The sequence below is a fragment of the Peromyscus californicus genome, unplaced genomic scaffold (assembly GCF_007827085.1).
Source record: "Peromyscus californicus insignis strain IS unplaced genomic scaffold, ASM782708v3 Scaffold_3__1_contigs__length_106647218, whole genome shotgun sequence".
Lineage (NCBI taxonomy): Eukaryota > Metazoa > Chordata > Mammalia > Rodentia > Cricetidae > Peromyscus > Peromyscus californicus.
The window spans coordinates 90,759,243-90,783,657 of NW_026294551.1; the positions used below are offsets into that span (position 1 = coordinate 90,759,243).

General features: G+C 42.9%; 1 protein-coding gene across 3 annotated transcripts in view; it reads right to left on the reverse strand.

Moving 5' to 3' along the window:
- Nucleotides 1-24,415, reverse strand: part of Crebrf (CREB3 regulatory factor) — a 90,717-nt gene that overhangs the window by 56,786 nt on the left and 9,516 nt on the right. Inside the window, exon 1 of one of the 3 annotated variants that reach the window (XM_052758927.1) lies at nucleotides 19,352-23,978. The exons of 1 other annotated variant lie outside the window; for it this stretch is intronic. The gene's annotated coding sequence lies outside the window, so the exon portion shown is untranslated. Of the gene's footprint in view, nucleotides 1-19,351; nucleotides 23,979-24,415 lie in introns of those variants that run through there. One more of the 3 variants, XM_052758928.1, reaches the window with a different exon arrangement.

Below are 24,415 nucleotides of genomic sequence, written 5' to 3' on the forward strand. Positions count from 1 at the left end.
ATGGAATGCATGAAATAAAAGCAAAAGGAGGGGCTATTTAGAGTCAAGAATGGAATAGAACACTGGGACAAATGGATAAAAACAAAGTATAACTACACATATATACAAAAGTGGTTTAATGAAACTCATTTCTTTGTAAGCTAACTTTAAAGACTAATTAAAGGGCTGACCAGATAGTTCAGTGGGCAAAGACACTTGCTTTCTCAAGCCTGAGTTGCATCCCCAGAACCCATATAAGGTAGAGGGAGAGAAATTAATCCAAAAAGTTGTCCTCCAACATCTACATGTATTCCTTGGAGCATGTGTGTGCGAGTGCAAACAAACACACACACAGTAAAAAATGTTTTAAAAATTGAAAGCCAAGAATAGAGCATGGTGCACAAAGCTTTAATATCAACTCTTAGGAGACAGAGGTAGGCAGATCTCTTTGAGTTCAAAGCCGGCCTATCTACATAGTGAGTTCCAGGCCTGCCAAGGCTACACAGCCAGACCTTGTCTTAAAATAAAATTATGTCTTATCTTTTACATCTGCAATGCAGGTTATTTTTCCTTAATTATGTAACAAGGGTGGAAGAAAAGTTACAGGTATCTATTATATAGCAATTACCATCACACAGCATCTCCTATAATGAGACACTGCTCTAAAAACTGTATCATCTAATGAGTAGCATATACAAATAGGGCATTAGTGTCTGTTGAGTATCAAAAAAGCCCAGTTACTTAGATGATAGAATAACACTAAGGAGGAAGGTCTAACAACTTGCACTCAGGGAACCTTTATACTTTATTGGCCTCAAAAAATTCATATTCTGCTCAAACTTTTTTATACAAAAGCAAGGGTCGTAATTCCCCAAAGTGTGATTAAGGAATCCTTGTGACAAGGTGTAGTTACTCAACCAAAGGACTGTTAGGGTTTGGAAAACACTAACAAAGCCACCTACTGTCATTACTACTGCTGAATTTTAAGGAGCTGCTGTGCACTGTAAATCTCAAGAGCTGAACACAGCACATGCCATTTCCCAAAGTTGCTCATGAAATCTTCCTCCCTGCCCCAAAGATTGCTTTTTCCAGATAAAAGGTAAACAAGGAAGTGGTTGAAGTTTCCCAGTCACTCCTCCTTTTGCTCACAGCACTGGCTCACTAGTTTTGAGGCAAGTTGTGTGCATTTATCAGGGGAGACAAAACTGGACCATCAGCATATTTGCCAATAGAGTTTCTGTACCTAGGCTTTTAAAAAAAACTATTCAGCAACATTTTCTAGGTATCATAATCAATTATGCACTAGAAATCAGCTCTGTGAGGCAGGGAGGTGGGGTCAGTAAATGATGAGCAGCAGCAGTACCTGAAGAAAAAGATATCTCCAATTTCTTTAACAGCCCTGCCAGGTCTTGCTGTGAGGTTTTTGGTTCTCTGAACACATGCTAAGGCTTACTATGCATGTCAGACAGGGCAACAGATAAAGACAGTACACACGTCAAAAGACAGCTTACAAAAGCTCATCCCTAGCTCCATGCAAACCATTCATCATAAATGACTTCAAAAGCAAAACCCAAGAGCTGACTGATGAGCTCCAAGCCCCTCTGCCCCTGAAAGTTTTGGCTTACTTCCTAGTCACATCAAGAAACATAGAAGCCTCTTTATAGACTAAGTGAACCGTGGTAGCTCATGCCAACAATCCTAGCACGTGGGTAGATGAAGCAGGGGGATCATTGTTCAAGTTCCAGGCTAATCTGGGCTATATAATAAATCAGTCTCAGTCTATCTCTCAACATAAAAAAGGAAAGAAATTGGCCAGGTGGTGGTGGTGTACACCTTTAATCCCAGGCCTTGGGAGGCAGAGCCAGGCGGATCTCTGGCTCTGTGAGTTCGAGGCCAGTCTGGTCTATAGAGCGAGATCCAGGACAGGCACCAAAACTACACAGAGAAATCCTGTCTCAAAACCCTCCCCCACCCCCCCAAAAGGAAAGAAACATGCACACACATACACACAAAATCCTCTTTATAAAATGAAGTATCCTATGAATAAGCAAGCAGATACTACACATGACAGTCAGAATCCCTTTTTATTGCAGTAGTTTGGGCCACTCACTCCTTTTAGTAACTCGAAAATAGCTCCTCACAGTAGTAAACTGCCTTCTGAGTCATCTAACATCACCAGAGCAATGTTTAAAATTTCTGACACACCCAACAGAATAGCTATTATGTAAAAAATGGAAAATAACAAGTGTTGAAGAGGACAGGAATAATCAGAACCCTCATGAACTGCTGGCAGAGATGTAAAATAGTACAGACAGTAAGGGAGAGTCTGGCAGTTTCTCAGTAAGTTAAAGGATTATCACATGATTCGGCGACTCTATTCCTGACTTAAAACATCCACATTCATAGCAGCATTAAACACAATAGCCAAGAGGTGGAAACAACTGAAATAGCCATCCATGTATACACAACAGAATAAGGATGAATGCAGTTCTAAAGAACATTACAACAAACCTTGAAAACATTATGTTAAGTGAAATAAGTCTGATACATAAAAGGACAACTTATGATTCCACTTACATCAAGTGCCTAGAACAGAGAAATTTCATAAAGACAGAAAGTAGAACAGAGGTTACAAGACACTGACTAGGAGCTATAATTTAATGGACATTGTTTCTGTTCAAGATGGTTAAATGTTTGGAAACAGTTAGTGGTGATGGCTATACAACACTGTTAATGTACACACTTAAACATGGTAAAATGGTACCAGGAATGCTGGCTCATGCCTGCAATCCTAGCACTCATGAGGCTGAGGCAGGAGGATTGCCACAAGTTTGAGGTGAGCCTTGACTACACAGCAAGTAACAGACCAGTCAGAATCACACAGTGAGAACCCATAACAAACAAACATGAAATGCTTTCATATATATATTTTACATTTCTAAACTGTTGCTTTTTAATTAAAATTTTACTGTAAAGAACATGAAAATAAAAGATATCACAAAGCAAGATTAGATAGACCCAGAGTCCATCCATCTCAATGAACTTCTTTTTTTTTTTTTTTTTTTTTTTTTTTGGTTTTTCGAGACAGGGTTTCTCTGTGTAGCTTTGCGCCTTTCCTGGAACTCACTTGGTAGCCCAGGCTGGCCTCGAACTCACAGAGATCCGCCTGGCTCTGCCTCCCGAGTGCTGGGATTAAAGGCATGCGCCACCACCGCCCGGCCTCTCAATGAACTTCTAAAGTTAGAGTAGCCACACTGAAGCTGTGAGGTTACTTTGGATTTACACTTTCACAATCCATTATATTTTTACGCGCTAATCCCCCCACTCTCTCACCACACACACACACACACACACACACACACACACACACACACACACACACACACACAGACAAAGTTAAAATTAGAAAGACAATTAACTTTATATCTTTTTTCATAAATCATGTGTCCATTACTTAAATTCCATCCTTTCTCATCATCTCATCACATATTTGCCCTTTGTTGATCTCCTTTCTACATGTTATACTTTACTCATATGTACATTATGTGTATATGCACACACATGCACATTATAGGCTAGGAACTACATGAGAAACATAAAGATCAAAAGGTCATTTGAGTAGCCCAAACAGCACTGAGCCACTGTGATCCTTCTGCACTCTTTCCCCGTAAACCCCTTTATTGTACAGTCAATTCAAGTCTTCTATTAGCATCACAGAGTTTTAAAAATGTAAGGGCTGAAATGTAAGTTGCAAAACTAGGTTTGCAACCAAAAATTAAATAAGAAGAATGAAAGTTACATTCTGCTGAAAGTCCTGAGGACCTAAGAGTATCTAAGTTTTGCTGTGGGATGTTCTGTATGGCAAATGTGTTGCTCTGATTGGTTAGTAAGTAAAACACTGATTGGCCAGTAGTCAGGCAGGAGGAAGTAGAGGTGGGACAAGGAGGAGAATAAAGCTGGGAAGTGGAAGGCTGAGTCAGAGACACTGCCAGCCGCCACGATGACAAACAGCATGTGAAGATGCCGGTAAGCCACAAGCCACGTGGCAAGGTATAGATTTATAGAAATGGATTAATTTAAGCTGTAAGAACAGTGAGCAAGAAGCCTGGTACGGCCATACAGTTTGTAACCAATATAAGTCTCTGTGTTTACTTGGTCAGGTCTGAGCGGCTGTGGGACTGGCAGGTGAGAGAGATTTGTCCTGACTGTGGGCCTGGCAGGAAAACTCTAGCTACAAAGTTTCAAAAGTGCTCTCTCTTGGGGCTAGAGACATGGCTCACTGGTTAAGGGCACTTGTTATTACACAGGTTCAATTCTCAGCATCATCCTTCACTTAACATCTGTGGGTATCAGGGACACATACCGTGGACCAACATACATGTAGGCAAAACACTCATACACATAAAATAAAATAATCTTTAAAAAAAAGCGATCTCTCTCTTTTAACTGAGGTCTTAAAAGACACAAGACTTCTCATACTTTTGTTCAATTCCTTTGGAAGGCTGGGCAAAAAAACGCCCTTTTAACCAATAGGGAAGACACTAGCACACCTCTCTAAATTAATCTAAGTTAGATGGAAAGACTACTTCTTATTTCTCAAAACTATTGACTAGAAGACATTAGGGACCCTCTGTCAGATGTGGAGTTGGTGAAGAACTTTTTCCTGATCTCCAGAATATATCAAGAACTCAAGAAACTAGACATCAAAATACCAATTAAAAAATGGGCTATAGAGCTAAACAGAGAATTCTCAACAGAGGAATCTCAAATGGACAAAAGACATTAAGGAATTGCTCAACATCCTTAGTCACCAGGGAAATGCAAATCAAAAATGACTATAAGATACCATCTTACACCTGTCAGAATAGCTAAGATCAAGAACACTGAAGACAGCTTATGTTGGAGAGGATGCGGAGCAAGGGGAACACTCCTACACTGTTGGTGGGAATGCAAACTTGTACAGCCACTTTGGAAATCAGTATGGTGGTTTCTCAGAAAATGGGGAATCAATCTTCCTCAAGATCCAGCTATACCACTCTTGGGCATATACCCAAGGAATTCTCAATTATACCACAAGGACATATGCTCAACTATGTTCATAGGAGCATTATTTGTAATAGCCAGAACCTGGAAACAACCTAGAGGCCCCTCAACTGAAGAATGGATAAAGAAAATGTGGTACATATACACAATGGAGTACTACTCAGCAAAGGAAAACAATGACATCATGAGGTTTGCAGGTAAATGGATGGAACTAGAAAATGAGTGAGGTAATCTAGACTCAGAAGGACAAACATGGTATGTACTCACTCATAAGCAGATACTAGAAGTAAAGCAAAGGATAACCAGACTGCAACCCACAGCTCCAGGGAGGCTAGCTAGTAAGGAGGACCCTAGGAAGGATGCACGGATTGCCCAGTGATAGAGAAATGGATGAGATCTACATGAGCAAACTGGGGGTGATGGGGGTTAATGGAGGGCAAGGGATGGGAGATGAGAGCTTAGGGGAGCGGGAGGTTCGAGCTGGAATGGGAACAGAGTAGGAGAGCAAGGAGAAAGATACCATGTAAGTGGAGACACCATGGGAATAGGGAGGTCCCCAGGAATCCACAAGGATAACTCCACCATAGACTACTGGCAATAGTCGAAAAGGTGCCTGAGCTGACCTACTCTGGTGATCAGATGGCTGAATACCCTAACTGTCACTATAGAACCCTCATGCAGCGACTGATGGAAGCAGATGCAGAGATCTATGGCCAGGTCCCAGGCGGAGCTCCAGAAGTCCAATCGATGATAGAGAGGAGGGATTCTATGAGCAAGAGATATCGAGACCATGACTGGAAGAAGTACAGAGACAACTAGCCAAACTAATGGAAACACATGAACTGTGGACCAATAGCTAAGGAGCCCCCATGGTACTAGACTAGGCCCTCTGGATAAGTGAGACAGTTGTTTAGCTTGAACTGTTTAGGGGGCCCCCAGACAGTGAGATCAGGACCTGTCCCTTATGCATGAGCCAGCTTTTTGGAGCCTAGTGCCTATGGTAAGACACTTTGTGCAGCTTTGGTGCAGGGAGGAGGGGCTTCGACCTGCCTTAACTGAATGTACCAGGCTCTGCTGACTCCCCACGGGAGACCTTGCCTTGGAGGAATCGGGAATGGGGGGTGGGTTGGGGGGGAAGGCTAGGGAGTAGAAGGAGGGAGGACAGGGGAATCTGTGGTTAGTATGTAAAATGAATAGAAAATCTCTTAATTAAAAAAAAAAAGACATTAAGGGCATTCTTTAGCTTGGGTTTATGCATTTAAATTGTTCCAGAGGACAGGGCCATGGAAAAATTCTTGACAGAAGCAGAGAATGTATTTCTAACTCAGCTACTCTCAGTAATCACTATGGGCAAAATATTCAGCTTATATTTGTACTGCTGTTTACAGATTCAAAGCACAAGATAGACTCTGGAGATGTAACAGGAGTCAGTGTTTTGATAAAATTATCCAAATTCATCATTGTCCCTCTGCCATCTATTTTACACTAATTTAAAAAAAAAAAACCACTTCAGCAAGAGGAAGAGATCTGCCTAAGGTCATTAACTAAATGATGTCTCTCAACAAACCAACCACCACAGACGTTCTACGCTCAACCCCAAATTTCCTTCAGCTTCTGAATATGCATGCATGTACCTACTATCTTTAGCTAGGGTATCTGTGCTAACTGTGCTAACACCCTACCACCTCACAGACACTATGCCAGCAACTCCATCCAAATGTTCCTACTCCAGAATAGAACCATCTCTCTCTGACAGTCAGATGTGGAGGACTGATCTCAGACTCAACTCTTCCCTAACCATTTTATTAATTTATGCTGTGGATTTTATTATTAGTAAAGATATACCAACCACTTACCTGACACTGCACACAAATACGCCTTTTTAACTTCACTACCCTGAATCATTCTAACATTTGCCTATACATTCCTCTATCTAGGTCTTAGGCTTCACTTTTTTGTTGTTATTTTAAGACACGGTTTCATTGTGTAGTCCTGACTGGCCTGGAACTCACTATGTTCATCAGGCTGGCCAACTCACAGAGATCCTCCTGCCTCTACCTCTCTGGGACTATAGGTGTATGATACCACATCCAGCCCTATTTCCCTAAAGAAACTCAGGCTGGCCTTGAACTCAATCCTTCAGCCTGTGCCAGATGAATGCTAGAATTATACCTAGCATGAAGCCCCATTTTGAAGTTATTCTCCCTTGCCTGCCAGACCTTCGTACCATATCCCTAAATCTTCTGTAATGTCTAAAATATTCAAGGTAACAAGTGAAAAAAATCTTCCCAACCCTATCTTCCACTTTAAGTAAACATGAATATTAGACTGACCTCACCAGTTCCCTGGCATCCTTCAGGTGCTTACAATCCAATTCCACTCCCCTAAGGCTCTCCAACAGGGAGACTTTGGCTTGTGTATTTTTGCTCACGTTTTCCTTCTTCCTTGCTTTCACTGACAGTGATGTCTGAGACTAATCATCATATTCCTTTGTCTATTTCACTGCAGTTCTAAAACTAATGTTTTTTTGTGGGACAGAATTGGGCAGCTTGGCTGACAATGAATGAAAAATCTCTGAAGACCACAGATCCTTGGGGACAATGAGTCAGAAGTAAAGCACTCTTCTTACTCAATGAGGTCATTAGAAAGAAGTCTGACATTCAATACTTACTTACCGAGCACAGCACTCCATGTGTGCCAAGTATCTTACAACAGCTTCCTAATTTGTCTTAAAAACACTAGTATCAGATAGTAAAAGTATTAAAAATTGAACTCTTTTTTTATTTCCCAGAAAACTCTGTATGAATTTGAGTTGATTTTAGAGACCTACAATAATTCTTATTTAGGGAGGAGAAGATAAAGGAATACGATTTAAAATGTAAATAAGGTAAGTAAAGGTCTATACCTTTAATCCCAGCACTCAGAAGGCAGAAACAGGTGGATCTTTGTGAGTTTGAGGCCAGCCTGGTCTACAAAGTGACTTTTAGGACAGCCAGGGCTAACACAGAGAAACCCTGTATCAGAAAAGGGAAAAAAAAAAGATAAAAAACCAACTCAAATCCAGGCTTTGAACTGACATAAATGTCATTTATTCAAACTGTTTAAAGAATCCATCTCCCTTAACAGTTTTCTCAATTATTCTACAGAAATCTATAAAACACAAGAAGAGAAACAGTATGATTAGAAGCAGCAGCTTAAAACCACACATTTGCTGGTCCAAGCTGCAATGAATACAGAGTATGCACCAAGACCAGGAAACTCTTGAAGGTACCCTCCCAACTCTAGTACTCCTGTCCCCAGAGACTCAGGCTGCTCTTCAAAACTCACTGTTCCCTTCTGTCTGGGATTTCACACCTCTTCAATGATGAAACAGGCTGTATCATAAGCATGACACTAAGGAACAAGGTCAGTAACAAGTTATAGACACAAGGCTAGAGGAACTATGGAGTGAAATTTGTAGTCACCTCTTTTCAACTCAAACACAAAAGCTAAGTGTTGTTTTAGCTTATTGCCCAGAAAGACTTCTATAAGAAGGAGATTCTAATACTCTGCTTATGATGGACATAAAGACCTGGCGGTGTTGGCACACACCTTTAATCTCAGCACTTAGGGGGCGGAGGCAGGTGGATCTCTGTGAGTTCGAGGCCAGCCTGATGTACAGAGTGAGTTCTAGGACAGCCAAGGCTGTTACACAAAGAAAACCTGTCTTGAAAAAGCATGTGTGTGCGTGTGTGTGTGTGTGTGTGTGTGTGTGTACACACACACACACACACACACACACACACACACACACACACACACACACACGATGGACATAGTAGCCTAAACTTGCCATTCCAGCACTAGGGAGAAGCAGATGCAGAGGCAGCAGCATGATGAGTTGAAGCCATCTTAGATTACTACTGAGTTTCACAGTCTGGCTTAACACAACAGTCTGGGCCTCTACCAGAGGTCTGTGTTTGGGTTCCAGAATCCATGTTGAGTGGTTCACAATTGCCTATAACTTCAGCTCCAGGGAATCCAACAATCTCTTTTGTCCTTCATCAAACCCATACGCATGTGGCACACACAGATAACATATACACACAGGTAAAAATAAATCTTTAGAAAAAAAAATGGGCCAGTGAGGTGGTTCAGTGGTCATCTGTTCTAAGAGGACCTGAGTTTGGTTCCCAGAACCCATGTCAGAAACCTTACAACCACTTCTAACTCCAGCTCCAGAGGTTCCCATCCCATCTTCTGGCCTCAGTGGGCACATGGCACATACATGATACACACATGCACACAGAGACACATATACATTTTTTAGATCCTAAAACAACAGCAACAACAAAATCTAGAAATAGTGGCTCATGCCTATCCCAAAGCTCAGGAGGCTGAGGCAGAAGTACTGCTCAAAGTTGAAAGTTAGTCTTACACAGTAAGTTCTGGGACAGCTTGGGCTACAGAGCGAACCTTGTCTCAAAAAACCAAAACAAAGCAAAGCTCAAACAAAGACAACCCTAAGAACTACCACACAAAAGTTTTTTTTCTTTTTGGTTTTTTAAGTCAGGGTCTCTCTACGCAGCTTTGCTGTCCTGGACCCTCTACATAGAACAGTCTGGCCTAGTCTTTCCCCTTTTTATAATTTTTTTTTTCTTGGTGCTGTTCTTTTTTCGAAACATAGCCTCACTATTACATAGCCCAATCTGGCCTCAAACTAATGATCCTTCTGCTTCAGCCTCCAAAATGTTGTGATTACAGACAAGCACCACTATGTCAGGAAAGGGTTCTATTTCTTAGGTAAATATTGGGAATATCATTCCAGACACTTACTTGCCCTTTTACGTAAGAATTGCTCTCTTACTTTGTTGGGATTTGTGATTCTGTGATTCAAGTGTACAGCCAGAACACAAAATAGGCCATCAATAAATGAAGGCCATTTCCTCAGATTCCTTCTTTGGTATTTAATCAAGTTCCCAGGATTCTGCTGTTATAAAGATATAAACCCAAACCGAGTTCAAAATCTAATTCCCAAACTTATCACAAAAACTCAGCTGCCTGGAATTAAAGTGAGTAAGGGATACTCAGAGCTAAGACTGGTGGCACAGGCCTATAATTCTAGGGCAGTTCTCAACATGTGAGTTATGACCCCTTTAGAGGTCTTAAGGGCCCTTTCGAAGGGATGGAATAGCAGATATTCTGCATATCAGATATTTCTATTACTATTCATAACAGTAGCAGAATTAGTTATGAAGTAGCAATGAAAGTAATTTTATGGTTGGGGTATTAAAAGGTCGAAGCATTAGGAAGGTTGAGAAACACTGTTCTAGGGGATGGGTAAAGGAGAACTGTAAGTTCAAGACACAGCTAAGGCACTCAAACCAGGTATCTCTCAAAAAGTTTAAAAAAGGGGCTCGGGGTATATATACCTCAGTAGTAGAGCACTTGCTAGCATGTAGGAGACACAGGTGCAATCCCAGTTTGCAAAAGATATAATAAAATACATTTCCTCAGGCCATTCAAGGTTATTTACCACTCTTGTCTCAGCTTTCTGAGGGTCACTATGAATTATGCTGGCTATATCAGCAAAACGATCTCGGGATTCACAAAACAGTTCACAAACCTGCCAGCTAATCATTTCTGTAACATCAAAGAATTAGCATGGAGATTACAAAGGAAAAGAGCCTCTTCACTATTATTACTGCTCCACAACTGCACAAGTCCTAACTTTTTCTTATAGTTACACTGGCTTCACCACAGATTCTGGGCAACTCCAATCTATAATACTTAAAATAGTTTCTAATAAATGGAAAGTTTGATCTATGCCATACTTATCTCTAAAAGGGTCCAAATAAACCAAAGAAGCGAAACAGACTATTCCAACTGTCAAGAAAACATAGCACTGAACAGAATTAGCAGTTAGCCAAGAAAAAAAAGCACAGAATAACCAGAACCTGGTCCCAATCATCCTTCAGGCAGGTACTCAATACTCTTAATACCTCTACAACCAGAAGAATAAAATCTATTTTTAGTAATTTGTTAGCTCTAAACTTGAAGATCTGGGATCAGCAGGATGGCTCAGCAGGTAAAGGCACCTATCACCAAACCTCACCACCTGAGTTCAACCCCTAGAACCTACATGTTGTCCTTTTACCTCCAGATATGTGCCAAGATGAGCTCATGCAAATAAAATAAATAAAAAGTTAACTTTGGGATTTGGAAAATAAGCAAGTTATTATGCTCAGCTATTTAAAAAGGGGAGGGGGTGACCTAACCAATGCATTCGACCAGAAGAAAGTACATTTCAAAGCAGAAGACTGGGCTGAGGATGTAGCTCAGTGGGAATGTAGCTCTGCTGGCAGTCTGAGTGCTTGCACAGCATACATAAAACCCAAATAAACCAGACATGGCAGTACATGCCTGTAATCCCAGCACTAAGGAGATACAGGAAAGAGGAGTTCCAGGTTCAGCCTCAACTACATTGTGAGTTCAAAGATGGCCTAATGCATGTGAGACCCTGTCTGGAAAAGAAAGAAAACTGAAAGCAGAAGTCAAAGTTTGAAAGCAGAAATCTCAAAATGGACCATAGCCAGATTTCAATGCTCACAGAACACTTCTGTTTAGCTCCCATTCAAGGGTTGTTTGGTTTTGGAGGGTTTTTTTTTTTTGTTTGTTTTCTGATTGTTTTTTAACATTTTAAAAATTTAACTGCCAGCACTTAATTTGGAAATTTCAATCACATTTCTAATTCCTACTATCATTCTCTTGAAGGTAAAAAAATCAGATCTAACCACACTGGGTACATACTCCCAAGAAGATGACCACTGAACCTTGGTGAGACTACTTCCTCCAAACTAGGCTTCCTGGTTTGCTCTACTCTCTACCCAGACCATTCACGCATAGGCGTCTAAGCTGACAGATGCTCCAAACTATAGATTTTACACACAGTCTATTTATGAAGGTAGCCAACTCCAGGAATTTTCTCTCAGTAGTTCTGCAGGGATGCCAAGTAAAAGGTGGCTAATGTTAGAAAAGCTTTTTAAAAGACTAGCACAGCTGGGTGGTGATAGTGGCGCACACCTTTGATTCCCAGCAATTGGAAGGCAGAGACAGGAGGATCTCTGAGTTTGGGGCCAGCCTAGTCTACAGAGTGAGTTCCAGGACAGCCAGGGCTACACAGAGAAACCCTGTCTCAGAAAACTAAAAAGACTAGTACAAAAATGTTTTCACCCACCATTTACAACAGCCTAAAACCTGAATCAATTCAACAACCACCTACTGGTGAGCAGAAAATCACTGTGGTATAGCCACAGAATAACTGACAGGACCAAACACAAGTCATCTGAAGAGCATGAGAGATCAGACTCAAAAGACAATGTAGTGCATAACTTCATTTATATAAAATTCCATTGCTGACCATAACAAGACAAACAATTTCATGCCTGGGACCTGTGGTGAGGGAGGAGGGCTAACCACAAAGGAGGCAGGCACTGTACAGTGATAGGAATATTACAGATTTAATCACAGCAGTAGCTAGATGGTAGTATTTATTAAAACTCAAAATTCTGTGAACTTTTTTTCCTTCTTTCATTTTTTTTTTGCATGGGCAATACTGAATCTGAATTAAGTTTCACCTATGTGACATTTGTTAATAATACTGATTTTAAAAAGGTATCTATCTGGGTATAGTGGCACATGCCTGTAACCTCAACATTCAAGAGACTCAGGCAGGTGTATTGCCGGGAGTTCAAGGCCAGTTTGAGCTACAGAGTGTCTCACACCAACCTGGGCTATATTATGAGATCCTGTTTCAAAAAGCAAAATAAGGTGGGTGTGGTGGCATACTTCTTTAATCCCAGTAATCAGAAGACAGGTGGATCTCTGGGAGTTCTATGCCAGATCCAGTCTCAAAAAAAATTTAAAGTTAAAAAAATGAAGGCTGACTAGACAGCTCAGTGGATAAGGGCACTTGCCACCAGGCTTGATGATCTGAGTTTAATTACTCCAGACCCACATAGTAGAAAAAGAAGTGACTCCTGAGAGTTTCCTCCACAAGCACACCATTGCATATGTGCACACAGGTACACATTCATAAATAAATGCAACCGAAATAAAAGTAAATTTAGAAAGAGTAAAAAATATAAGTGCAACAGAAAAAATTAAAAAGTAAAATGAATGAAAGGGTAAAAGTAAAACCTTTTAAGAGTAGAAGAAATGAGGATAAGGGTCAAAATCACAGGTATCTGGGTACCTATAAATCAAGAAAGAAGCAAAGAGGTGAGTGGGTCAGACCCTAGTCAGAGACTAAAAGAAAAACTAAAAAACTAGGCAAGAAGCCAAATGTAGTAGAACATGCCTAAAATCCTAGCACCTGAGAGGCTGAAGTAGGACAAATGGCACAAGTTTGTTGCCCATCTGGGGTCACTGTCTCAAAAAAAATCTCTCTCTCTCTCTCTCTCTCTCTCTCTCTCTCTCTCTCTCTCTCTCTCTCTCTCTCTCTCACACACACACACACACACACACAAACACACACACACACAGACAAACACACAATAGTGACATTGTAAAAGTCCATATGACTTTAAATTTTTTTATAATATTCCTTTGTATGTGTGAATGCACAAATAAGTCAGAGGAAATCTTGTAGGAGTCTGTTCTCTTTCCACTAGTGAACTGAACTCAGGTTATCAACCTTGGTGGTTAGCATCTTTACCCACTGACCCATCTCCTCAGCTCCCCTAGCCTCATTTGACAACATTGATAGAATGCTAGAAGTCTTGCTGTTTTAAGATATGCTGAGTCTTTGTTTAAAAAGATTTACTATTTTTACACGTACGAGTGTATGTATGCCTGTGTTCCACATGTAGGAAGTGCCTGCAGCAGCCCGAAGAGGGTGTAGGAATCTCCTGGAACTGGAGTTACAGATAGTTGTAAGCTGTCATGTGGGTGCTGGGAACTACATGGGGTTCCTCACCAAGCACAGCCAGTGCTTTCAATCCCCTCACATGAATCTTATGAACAGAAGTACATCCCTAATTCTCCTCTATAACCATAAAAACTTTTTTTTTTTTTTTTTTGGTTTTTCGAGACAGGGTTTCTCTGTGTAGCTTTGCGCCTTTCCTGGAACTCACTTGGTAGCCCAGGCTGGCCTCGAACTCACAGAGTTCTGCCTGGCTCTGCCTCCCAAGTGCTGGGATTAAAGGTGTGCGCCACCACTGCCCGGCCATAAAAACTTTTTAAAAAAAATGTTATTCTTGTAGTGTTTCAAATCCCTCAGTGAATGGCAAGTCTGTGATAGAGAAGGTTGCAGGTCCATTAGGAAAAGCAAGCAGCAGCAAAGGAGGATTTTATTTAGAGTAGCACCTCAAACCCTCAGACACAGTATTATACTCAAGAAGGTACATGGAGACACCCAAGAAACCCAAACGGTAAAACCTGCAAGCTTGACAAGCATGGTAGTGCATGCCCACCACTCAGGCAGGTAGATCTCTGAGTTTAAAGCCAGCCTGGTCTACAGAGTAAGTTCTAGGACAGCCAGGGATACACATCGAAACTCTTGTCTCGAATAAATAAAGGATCAGCAATCTTAGCCAAGCACTGTGACACAAGCCTTTAATCCCAGTACTCAGGAGGTGGAGGCATTTGGACCTTTTTGAGTTCAAGACCAGGCACAGTTACATAGTTAGACCCTATCTTAAGAAAGAAAACATATTTAAGTGAAAACACAACCCTGTAACAGAAGGTATCAAAGCACCATTGGTGTTGAAAGGACAAAATAGTTGGACATGGTGTCTCATGTCTGTAATCACAGCACCTGAGAGGTGGAGGCAGGACTATCAGTTCAAGGCCAGTTTCAGCTACACAGAGAGTGCAAGCCTAGCCTGAGACTATCACAAAAGAGACAGATGGGAAGAAAAAAATTGAATAACTGGAATTGGTAGATCAGCATGAGCTTAGAGAATTTGCTTACAGATTCTGGAGGGAAAGGTCATGAATTTGGTGAAAAGCAGATAGGACACGGCTAGTGACAGAACAGAACAGTACTATAGTCAGGAAGTAACACGCAAGTCCTCGGCATCTCTCCTAGTTTACTTTGTCCCACAAGTATGAATCAGAGTAGCCAGCAAGAATGATTCTGCAGACACGGCAAGACGGCTCAGTGAATAAAGGCACTTGCCACCAAACATGACAACCTGAGTTTAATCCTTAGAATCCACACAGTGAATGGAAAGGATTGACTCCTGAAGTTGGTGTCTGATCTTCATGTGCATGCTGTAGCACATGTGTGCCTGTACACACAAACAAATGCAATACAAATTTTTTGAAAAAGAATTTTTATACTTCTCTTCCCCCAAGAAAAGGGACCATGCTATAAAAATGAACAATTATCACAAATCAGATGTGGTATGGTGGTACACGCCTTTAACACCAGCAATTGGGAGGCAAAAGAAAGCAGATCTCTGTGAATTCAAGGCCAGCCTAGTCTACATAGAGTGTTCCAGGACAGCCAGGGCTATGTAGAGACACTGTCTCAACCCCCATTGTCCCCCCCAAAAAACCAATTATCACAAATCAATAAAATACAAGGCTCTTGTCAGCATGGTAGTGAATGCCTATAATCCCCCACTGGGAAAAGAGAGGTAGGAGGATCCGGAATTCAGGGTCATATATCTGGCCACTTAATGAGTTTGAGGCCAGCCTGGCCAACATGAGACTCTATCTCAAAAAAACAAACATCACAGAACAGCAACAAAACAAGTTGTAGCCCAGGTTGGGCAAAATAATGAGTTCAAGGAGGCCAGCCTGGCTAAATACCAAGACATAAGTCTCAAAAAGAAAAAAAAAAGCACCTTTAAAACAAACAGAACTATACCAATAGTTACTTTAAACAGTTTCAAAACATCTATATGGATATAAAATTCTAAATTAGGATAGCGCCCTGTGTTTCCACAGCGAAACTTTTCAAGGCAGGAGATACTTACATTAGGCTATTGAGCCAATACTGTCTGAAGTGTGTATTTACATCTTCTGCAATTCCCTACCACCTGAGCACTTCAAACTCAGCCAATATCTTCAAACAGAGGTTATCAATAGGCTACCAGTAGGCACAGTTTGCTCTTGAAAAAAACAAAACAAAACAAAAACCACATTCTCTATGCTGTTTTCTTATCAGTCATCACCAAACTGCAGAGCTGAGCAGTCATTTCAAAGATTATTAAATATTTACTACTTAATCCTATGCAGTAAGAAGTTCAACTACTCCTTTCCTGGGATAATTTAGAACTAACAACTGTGCACTATGGCATATCCCTATGACTCCAGTAACAAGAGGCTGAGGCAGGAAAATCATGGCCTTCAAAGCCAATTTGGGCAATACAGAAAGACCCCACCTCACAGGACCAAACAAAAACAATGCAACAAATTTATGACCAAGAATGTTTACCTTGGGATGAGACATTACTGAATGTGGTAAAAGTCAGTGAGACCTTTCCCCAAATGGCCAGGTACAAACCTAACTGAAAACAAACCTATACTAATGAATCTCAAAATCTCATCGCCAATCTTGACTAAAAATTAAGCTTAAAAGCTAACAGTGAACTGTTTACTATTTTAAAAATCACTACTCTGTCAAGTGTAGTGGCTCACATCTTTAAAATCCCAGCACTCAGGAGGAAGAGAGACACAGACCTCTGTGAGTTCAAGCCAGACTTTTGTTCTAGAACTCAAATAGGTTATTTTCTTCATCAAAGTTTGTTTTCAGTTTGTTATACAACATTCAGAATGACAAAGTAAATGGAGAACCCAAAATTGGTCCTGGAATATCTTTTTTCTATTCTTACTATACTAAAAATCCAGAGCTAGTCACAGTGGTGCTTGTCTGTAGTCCAGCATGGAAGAAATACTTGAGGCCCTGGAGTTCACAACTAACTGACCTACAAAGTGAAAAACCCTGTCTCAACAACAATAACAATTCTTTAAACCCCAAAGCTTACTGATTTACTTACTTACAATTTTTTAAACCCCAAAGTATACTAAGCATATAAAAGAATTTTAGTCAAAATAAGTTCTGGTTATTTATTTGCCATTCTTAAGAAATTATTACATAAGCAATGAAAACTACCTTGAATAAGTATTGTAGGTATCAGTGAAACAATTCTTGCTTGGTTTTAACTTTAGCTACACCCTTTTATAACTGATTATGCCATTATAGCAAATTGTGACTTAGCAATACAATATTAAGTGATGAAATATAGGGCTAATATTTTATTTACTATAAAAATTATACTTAGTGTGGCAGTGGTGACACAACTTTAATGCCAGCACTTGGGAGACAGAGGCAAGGCAAATCTCTGAGTTCAAGGCCAGCCTGATCTACAGAGTGAGTTCCTGGATAGTCAGGGCTACATAAAGAAATCCTGTCTCCAAAAACCTAATAAATAAACATTATACTTAATTTTTTAAATATATCAAATAATCTGAGGTTATATTTTTACAGAGTTTTAACAAAACTGAGGATAAAACTAATACCAAAGTTAATGAATAATTTATTTACCATTTAAGATTATTCTTCAGCTCAACTCTTGAAGAGCATCTTGGAAGATGATGTATCTACAGTATGTTCCTACTCCTAAGTGCTTAAACAAAGATGTATCAATAGCCTGGTACCTTTGACAATATGAATGTGGTCACAGGCTATAAGCTCACGCTAACAGAAGCTTAAATAAGCATTTAACAGGGCTAACATGGTGCCAAAACAATCACAACACAAATAAGTGATTTTCTAATTACATATCCACACCATTTCCCCCTTGGATGTAGCTCTCGGTTATTTTAGATTAGAGAACACTGAAAAATAATAGTTTAAAGTACAATCAAGTGACAATCATTTTACCAGAGATCACATGATTTACAAAGAACTCCTATTTTCTGCTTTTTAAAAGTCAGGCCTTGATCCTCTTTCTCACCTGCTGGTACTGGAAAGACAAAAAGTTCTAAAGACCTTTCAAACCTAAATACTTTTCCCACGGATCGGTTTTCTCATGAAGTTGATGTATGTCAGCTTCCAATTTATGTGAGCAAGAGAGGCAAATTAAGACTCAGAAGCACAGGGGCCTGATCTCTGGAAGGCGTTCACATGAAAGAAAAAAAAAAAAAAAAGAAAAGAAAACCCCGCCCAGCCCTCTACTTTCTCTGCTTTTCCAGACAGGGTTTTCTCTTTGCAAAACCCAGAAATGCAGAAGTTCCTCTGATTGACTGCCTCTACCCGAGGCCTGGTACAAAACAGACCGCTAGATACCCAAATACCCCCTCTTAAGGGAATTATAAGACTCAAGCCCGCTCAGAAACAGCAGAACGACTTGCTTTCTTGGGTTAAAGGAGGGCGATTACAGGGTTTGGCGGCAGGATTTGTCAAGCAGCGGAGGGCCAAGCAAGCGAGAGAAGCCAGAGACTAAGCTCCATCCAGTCCCAGGAACCGCCCCCCTGGGAGGCTAGACTGCCCTAGGTACTTCCCAGCCACCTCCACTCGGGAGTAGCAGAGCCGGGTCGGGCTCCTCCAGGTGGCTTCCGGGTCCGCTGGGACTCCAGCCGACACTCGGCCCGCCCCCGGCCGGGCTCTCGGCCCTTAGCCCCGTCTCCGCCCCGCTCAGTGACCCCCCCCCACCCCCGTCCCCTCCCATCTAATATGGCCGCCCCGCCCGCCCCACCCCCGGCACAGCCTAACTTACTGGAGGCCCGCGGCACCGCCTCCCTGCGCCCATTGGCGCAAGGGCCTCCGCTCGCCTCCTCCATTGGACAGCATCGGCCGCCACTCGCTTGCGAGGGCTCCGCCTCCGGGCCGTTCAAGCTGCTTAGAGAGGACATATAAACAAATCCCGAGAGGGAGGCCCCCGTCGCCCGCCGCCTCCTGGGAGGGGCCGGTGTGTGGGGGGGAGCAGTGGCCCTACGACGCCCCTGACCGGAGTTCGCCTGGCCCGCGCCTCTGCCCCTAGCCCTCCGAGCGCTAGCCGTGCCGGCCTCCCTCACACGCCCCTCTCCTCCCCTCCTTCCCGGCCCCTCCCACCCGCTCGCCGCTCTGACAGGCCGGTTGCCGGCAGCCGCGGCCCCCCGCTCCGGGGAGCGCAAAGGGCCGGACCCTGGAGGGGACGGGCGCCCGTCCCCGCGCCCGCCTTTTATGTAACCGTCGGCCGCGGAAGCAGCCTGGCCCAGCTCGCACCGGCGGCCCCGCTCCGCGCGCTCTCGGCCCGGCGGCCCCCGCCCCGCTCGGCCGGAGCCAGGCCCCCGCGCCCCACGCCCGTAGCCCTCCGTCGCCGCACCCCGCCCTCCCGTGCGGACGCTCGGCACTCACCTGAGGCTGAGGGTGGCTCAGGCGCTGGGTTCGGCCGCGCTACCGCAGCCGCGGCCCCTCTCCATGCTGCCTCGGGTTTGTTTTGTTTATGTCCTTCCTGACGGGTTCCCGGAAATCGCGTGACTCGCCCCCCTCACGTGGGCCGCGGCGAGGAGGAGGAGGGAGGCGGGGGCCCGCCGCCCGGGGCCAATCGCGAGGCGCCCTGAGACCCGGCCAATCAGAGGCTCGGTCCGGCCGGCGCCGTGTCACGTGGTGCCAGAGGGGCGGGTTGCCGGGGAAAACCAGGAAGAGAGGGCGGAGCGGGGGCTCCTGAGACTGCTGCTGAGCGTGGGCGTGGGCCGCCGGGAATGGCGAGCTGCAAGCTCGCGTTCGTGCATGATGTTCTTTTCAGGGGCTTCCATATTCAGCCTGTAGGCTCAGAACTAAGATGAGGCCCGAGGTGTCCGAATGCTCACTTTACAGTTTAACTGAACCACGGGGGACTAAAGGAATACTAGTTAGTAAGTGGCTGCATCAATATTCTGTTTCGTAAATGACATCCCAGTTCCCCGATAGAATTGGCCTTATTCGTCAACTTATATTTATTAAATCTGAATCCCCAGGCCCTGGATCAGCTGCCTGCACCTTTGAGATAGGATCTGTATTCAGCTGTACAAACTGCTACTAGATGCTCTCCAGACAAGCCTGTCTAACCCGTGATCCTTCCTGTGATTTGCTTAGGACTCTTAATCCTGTTGATAGTTTGTTGGATTTGTAGTATGTGGTTGGTTCATTATCTCAAATAGTTCTCCTAACAGATACATTGCAATAAGAGAACCATTTTTCAAAAGGGAAAAAAAAAAATCTCAGAGGAATTAATTGTTCGAGGAAATAACGTACCTAGTTATCACAGCCTGTGTTTCCAGAATTCTCTTTATACTCAGGATTCTCCTGCCTTAGTCTTCTGAGTGTGGGGTTACAGGTCTGCACCAGCACACACATATGAACACAGAAAACGTATTTTCTTAAGTGCAGGAAAGAAGATTAAAGGACAGAAAAACTTCAACAGATTCCCTCCGAATATCAGTACCCTTGGGAGTACCCTCCATTGAAAACGTGGCTTCAGAGCTGGGGATAGTGGTTGACCCTTTTGATGCCACCACTCAGGAGGTAGAGGCAGGAGGATGTGGAGTTTATTCTTAGCTACACTGAGTTGCAGGACTGCTTCATAAGACCAGGCCTCAACCCATCCTTACAACCTCTTAAAAATAGAACCCTGGCCCCCAACACAAACGCATTAGATCCAGGCAAGTACCAAATGTCACAATCATGGACTAGGATGAGATGTGGTGACACACGTCTGTGACTCCAGCACTGGGAAGCCTGGGGCAGGTGGATCTTCAAGGCAAGCCTGAGCTACATTGTGATAGGCTCCCTGTTTCAGTAACAAGCAACCATGAACTTGGGAATGAATAAGATTTGCTTAGATCATGAGCCTGAAGGAGGTTGAGTGGGACTAGCAATGTCACCACTCATCCTCTGCCCTCCATGCCAGACATATAGCCAGTCACTATGTTACTTAGTAACAACCTGAATCCTTGTTTCACCACGTGTGAACCAGAACAAATTATCTAAACTTGATGAATCTAAATTTCTACCTTTGTAAAAATGGAATTGGTGTGAGAACTGAGTGAAATAATTCACATAGGGTTGGTAAAATGGCTTAGTGAGTAAAGCACATGTCACACAAATGTGAGGACCTGAATTTGAATGCCAAGAATGTAAAAGCTGGGTGTGTATCAGGGACATCTGTAATCCCAGCACTCCTGCAGGGAGATGGGAGTCTGAGACAGAAGAATCCCAAGAAACTCACGGGCAAGCCAGCCTGGCACACACAGTGACAGTGAGACCATATCTCAAACAGGGTGGAAAGCATGTATGGACATCCAAGGCTGGACACCATGACAAATGTGCATGCCCACATTCACACACGAGTGCAAGCATGCATACACACACATTGTATACCCACATGCAATAAAATAAAATACATACAATAAAATAAAAAGATTGTTTAAAAAATGAGTCATATATAGCACTTACCAGAGTGCTTGGCATATAGTTAGCACATGATGAACAGTAGTAGTATTAGACTATCTCAAGAGCATCATTTAGAAGACCAGCTCTAGACTAAACAGCAAGTAAGGATAACTCTAGACAACTCAGCAATTTAACGGCCACTAGACCAGGCCAACCTTAAACTTGTGGCAATCCTGCCTCTGCCTCCTGAGTACATGCATTACAAGAATAAACCACCATATACCACCATATTAGGCTAAAGCAATTTTTGGAGCCCAGATTAATAGGTAACTGTAGATGCATAGGAAGAAAGTAAAGCAGTAGATCTCTCCCCTAGAATCCAAGCACACAGTAGGACCCCAATACCCAATGATTCGACGAATATTTACTACATGGGAACTAAACAGATTATAATTATCTTTTTAAGTCTGACAAACTTTCCCCATTAGGTGGAATAGAAAATTGAAAAGCAAATAGAAAAAAATTGGCTTGAGAAGTTGGAGCCACATCCCTGGACTGACTTATGTGATGTTCATACTTTAAATTTCCAGAAGTTTCCCCCTTGCTTATCCTCTCAGAGTGCCATATTTGAAAGCTTTCCAGCAGATGGATAGCCCCTCTGTTATTATACTACCTTTCAGACATAGGCTTCGAGGCATAGCTACCAGGCAGCAGACTCATATCCTATCACAAGGCTCTGCCATTAGTGGCACCTGCTGGTAAGTTACCCTGTTGTGCAGCCTTTGTGTTTTCTGTTGTCTAGGAAGGGACAGAGTTTCGTCCAGTGGAGACTTTCCATCAAGGTCTGTTACTGACTGTATCCTGCTCTGAACTGAATGAAATCACAGGCTCCTGATTGATCTGGGTTTCTTTGGGCTTTCTACAGCCGGATTCTACCACACAGTTGGCAGAAAGACTCAGGGATAGTGCTGGCTTGAGGGTTGGGAGGCTTTTATTCTAGCCACGAAGTGGTGGCCAGCTGGCATTACCCCTTCCAAAAGTGTGTAACAATGCTCCTCAGAAAAACTCATGTAGTAAAACAGCCTGAATCAGAAAAACAAGACTTTACACAAAGATGAGACAATGATACAAAGTAAGAGATACAGAGGATGTCACTAAATTCCTCAAAGTAATTTATTGTTCAATAGGTAGCATTCAGATATGGTATAACATTCAAAAGCTCCAAAAGATCCAGGCATGGTTGCTTGTGCCTCTTTGCCAGTAAGTCAGTCTGGGCTACATTGTGAGTATGTACCTTGTCTCAAAAAATGAAAGTACAAAAGTGTTTCTGGTGACTGTGAAGTCATTGGGCTCTGTGGAGACTTCCCAGGTGTTCCCGGTATACACAGACATCTCTCTCACTTTAAACTTGAATGTGCAGAGGGCTGAAGCAAGTGAGGTGCTTGACTCCAGGGCTTTGAGGCCAGCCTGGGGAACACAGGGTGTCCCTCTTTCAAAAATAAAATGATTCAGGGAATGGAGGTGCACACCTTTAATCCTAGCACTCAGGAGAAAGAGGCAGGTGGATCTATGTGAGTTCCAGGCCAGCCAGGGGCTACACAGTGAGATACTGTCTCAAAAACAAACTAACAAACTAACTTTGGCCAAGACCCTAATTTGAGCTATGATATCCAAGGTGACCAGGGTTCTAGATTGTTCCCCATAATAAATTTAGACATAGCAGATCATGCTTTATGATCCTGTGTGCTCTAGCAGAGTGCCCAGCCATGCATAGCTGTGCTGGCAAGAGCAACTGAAAATTCGGATGACGTGAAAAACACAGAAATTGTTTTTAAGAAAAGTTGTCAAAAGCTTTGCATTTTCTTACTATTTTGTTTGTTTGGAGACAGGGTCTTATGTGGCTAAGCCTGGCCTTGGACTCCTGATCCGCCTGCCTTTGCATCCCAAGTGCTGGGATTACAGATGGGCAAACCCACACCCAGCCCTACATTGCCTTATGACCTAAAGATTGCACTGTGTGAATCCTCATTAGAGCAGACTGGGTCCTGCTTGCTGATTCTGCACACATCTTTTTAAGTGTCAACCTTTTGGGACTAAGTGCTTTTTCTCTGGACAACTCGAGACTGTGGGATACAGTCAGGAGTCGTGGCTTCAAAAGTGAGAATAATTAACTCGAAGCTGGAAAATCTCCAGGAAAAGCTGTGTCCCTCTGACACTCGGCACTGACTTTTTCCTGAGAAGATGACAGTATTGCTGAGAGGTGTAAAATAGACTCATTGATGCTGGCAATTGGATCTCATCCCTCATTCATCTCATCTAAAAAGCATTCTTTGGGTTGGGGGGAGATGTTATTCTCACTGTGATCTCTCAACTGGACAGTGTCCTTATGTGATAGCTCTGAGCCTCAGTTTCTTATTTTTCCCTGAATACACCAAGTTCAGCCCCCAAATACCCCATTATTTATCTATCCTGATTTCCCAGCCTACCCCATACTCAGTACCAGGCCTGCCATGATATAGGGCAGATGGATCTGCCTATGAGCAGATTAAGATTGTGGATCTGATGAGCAGATTAAGATCTAAACCCTATCCCATCTTCCAAGGTTCAAGACCCCTTTCTCCTCTGTGCAGCCTACTCCCCCCCCCCCCCCACAACACACTCCTCTCTGTTCCTCCATTATCCATCTAAGCAGGCAAGTACTTAACTGCCTTGGATTGTTGGTGTCACTTCTTCAGTGACTCAAGTAGGCATACATGCTAGCATGCCGCCAAGGTACACGTCCAAGCCTATCTTTATTGACAAACGAGGGAAAGGAGAGAAGTAGATGTTTGGAAAGTGCTGAATGTATACACATGCGACACTGTCCTCGCCCTGAAGGACCTCAGAACCTACTAAGGGAGAATGAGAGAATTCATGAGAAGGGACCCTCATACTGATTTGAAGAGCAGAACACAGCCCTCAATGTTAGCTTCCTTGGGCAAATTGCTAACACATCTGATACTCCATCCCTCTTCTCCCTGGCCTCACAGGTTGACCTTAAGGTCCGAA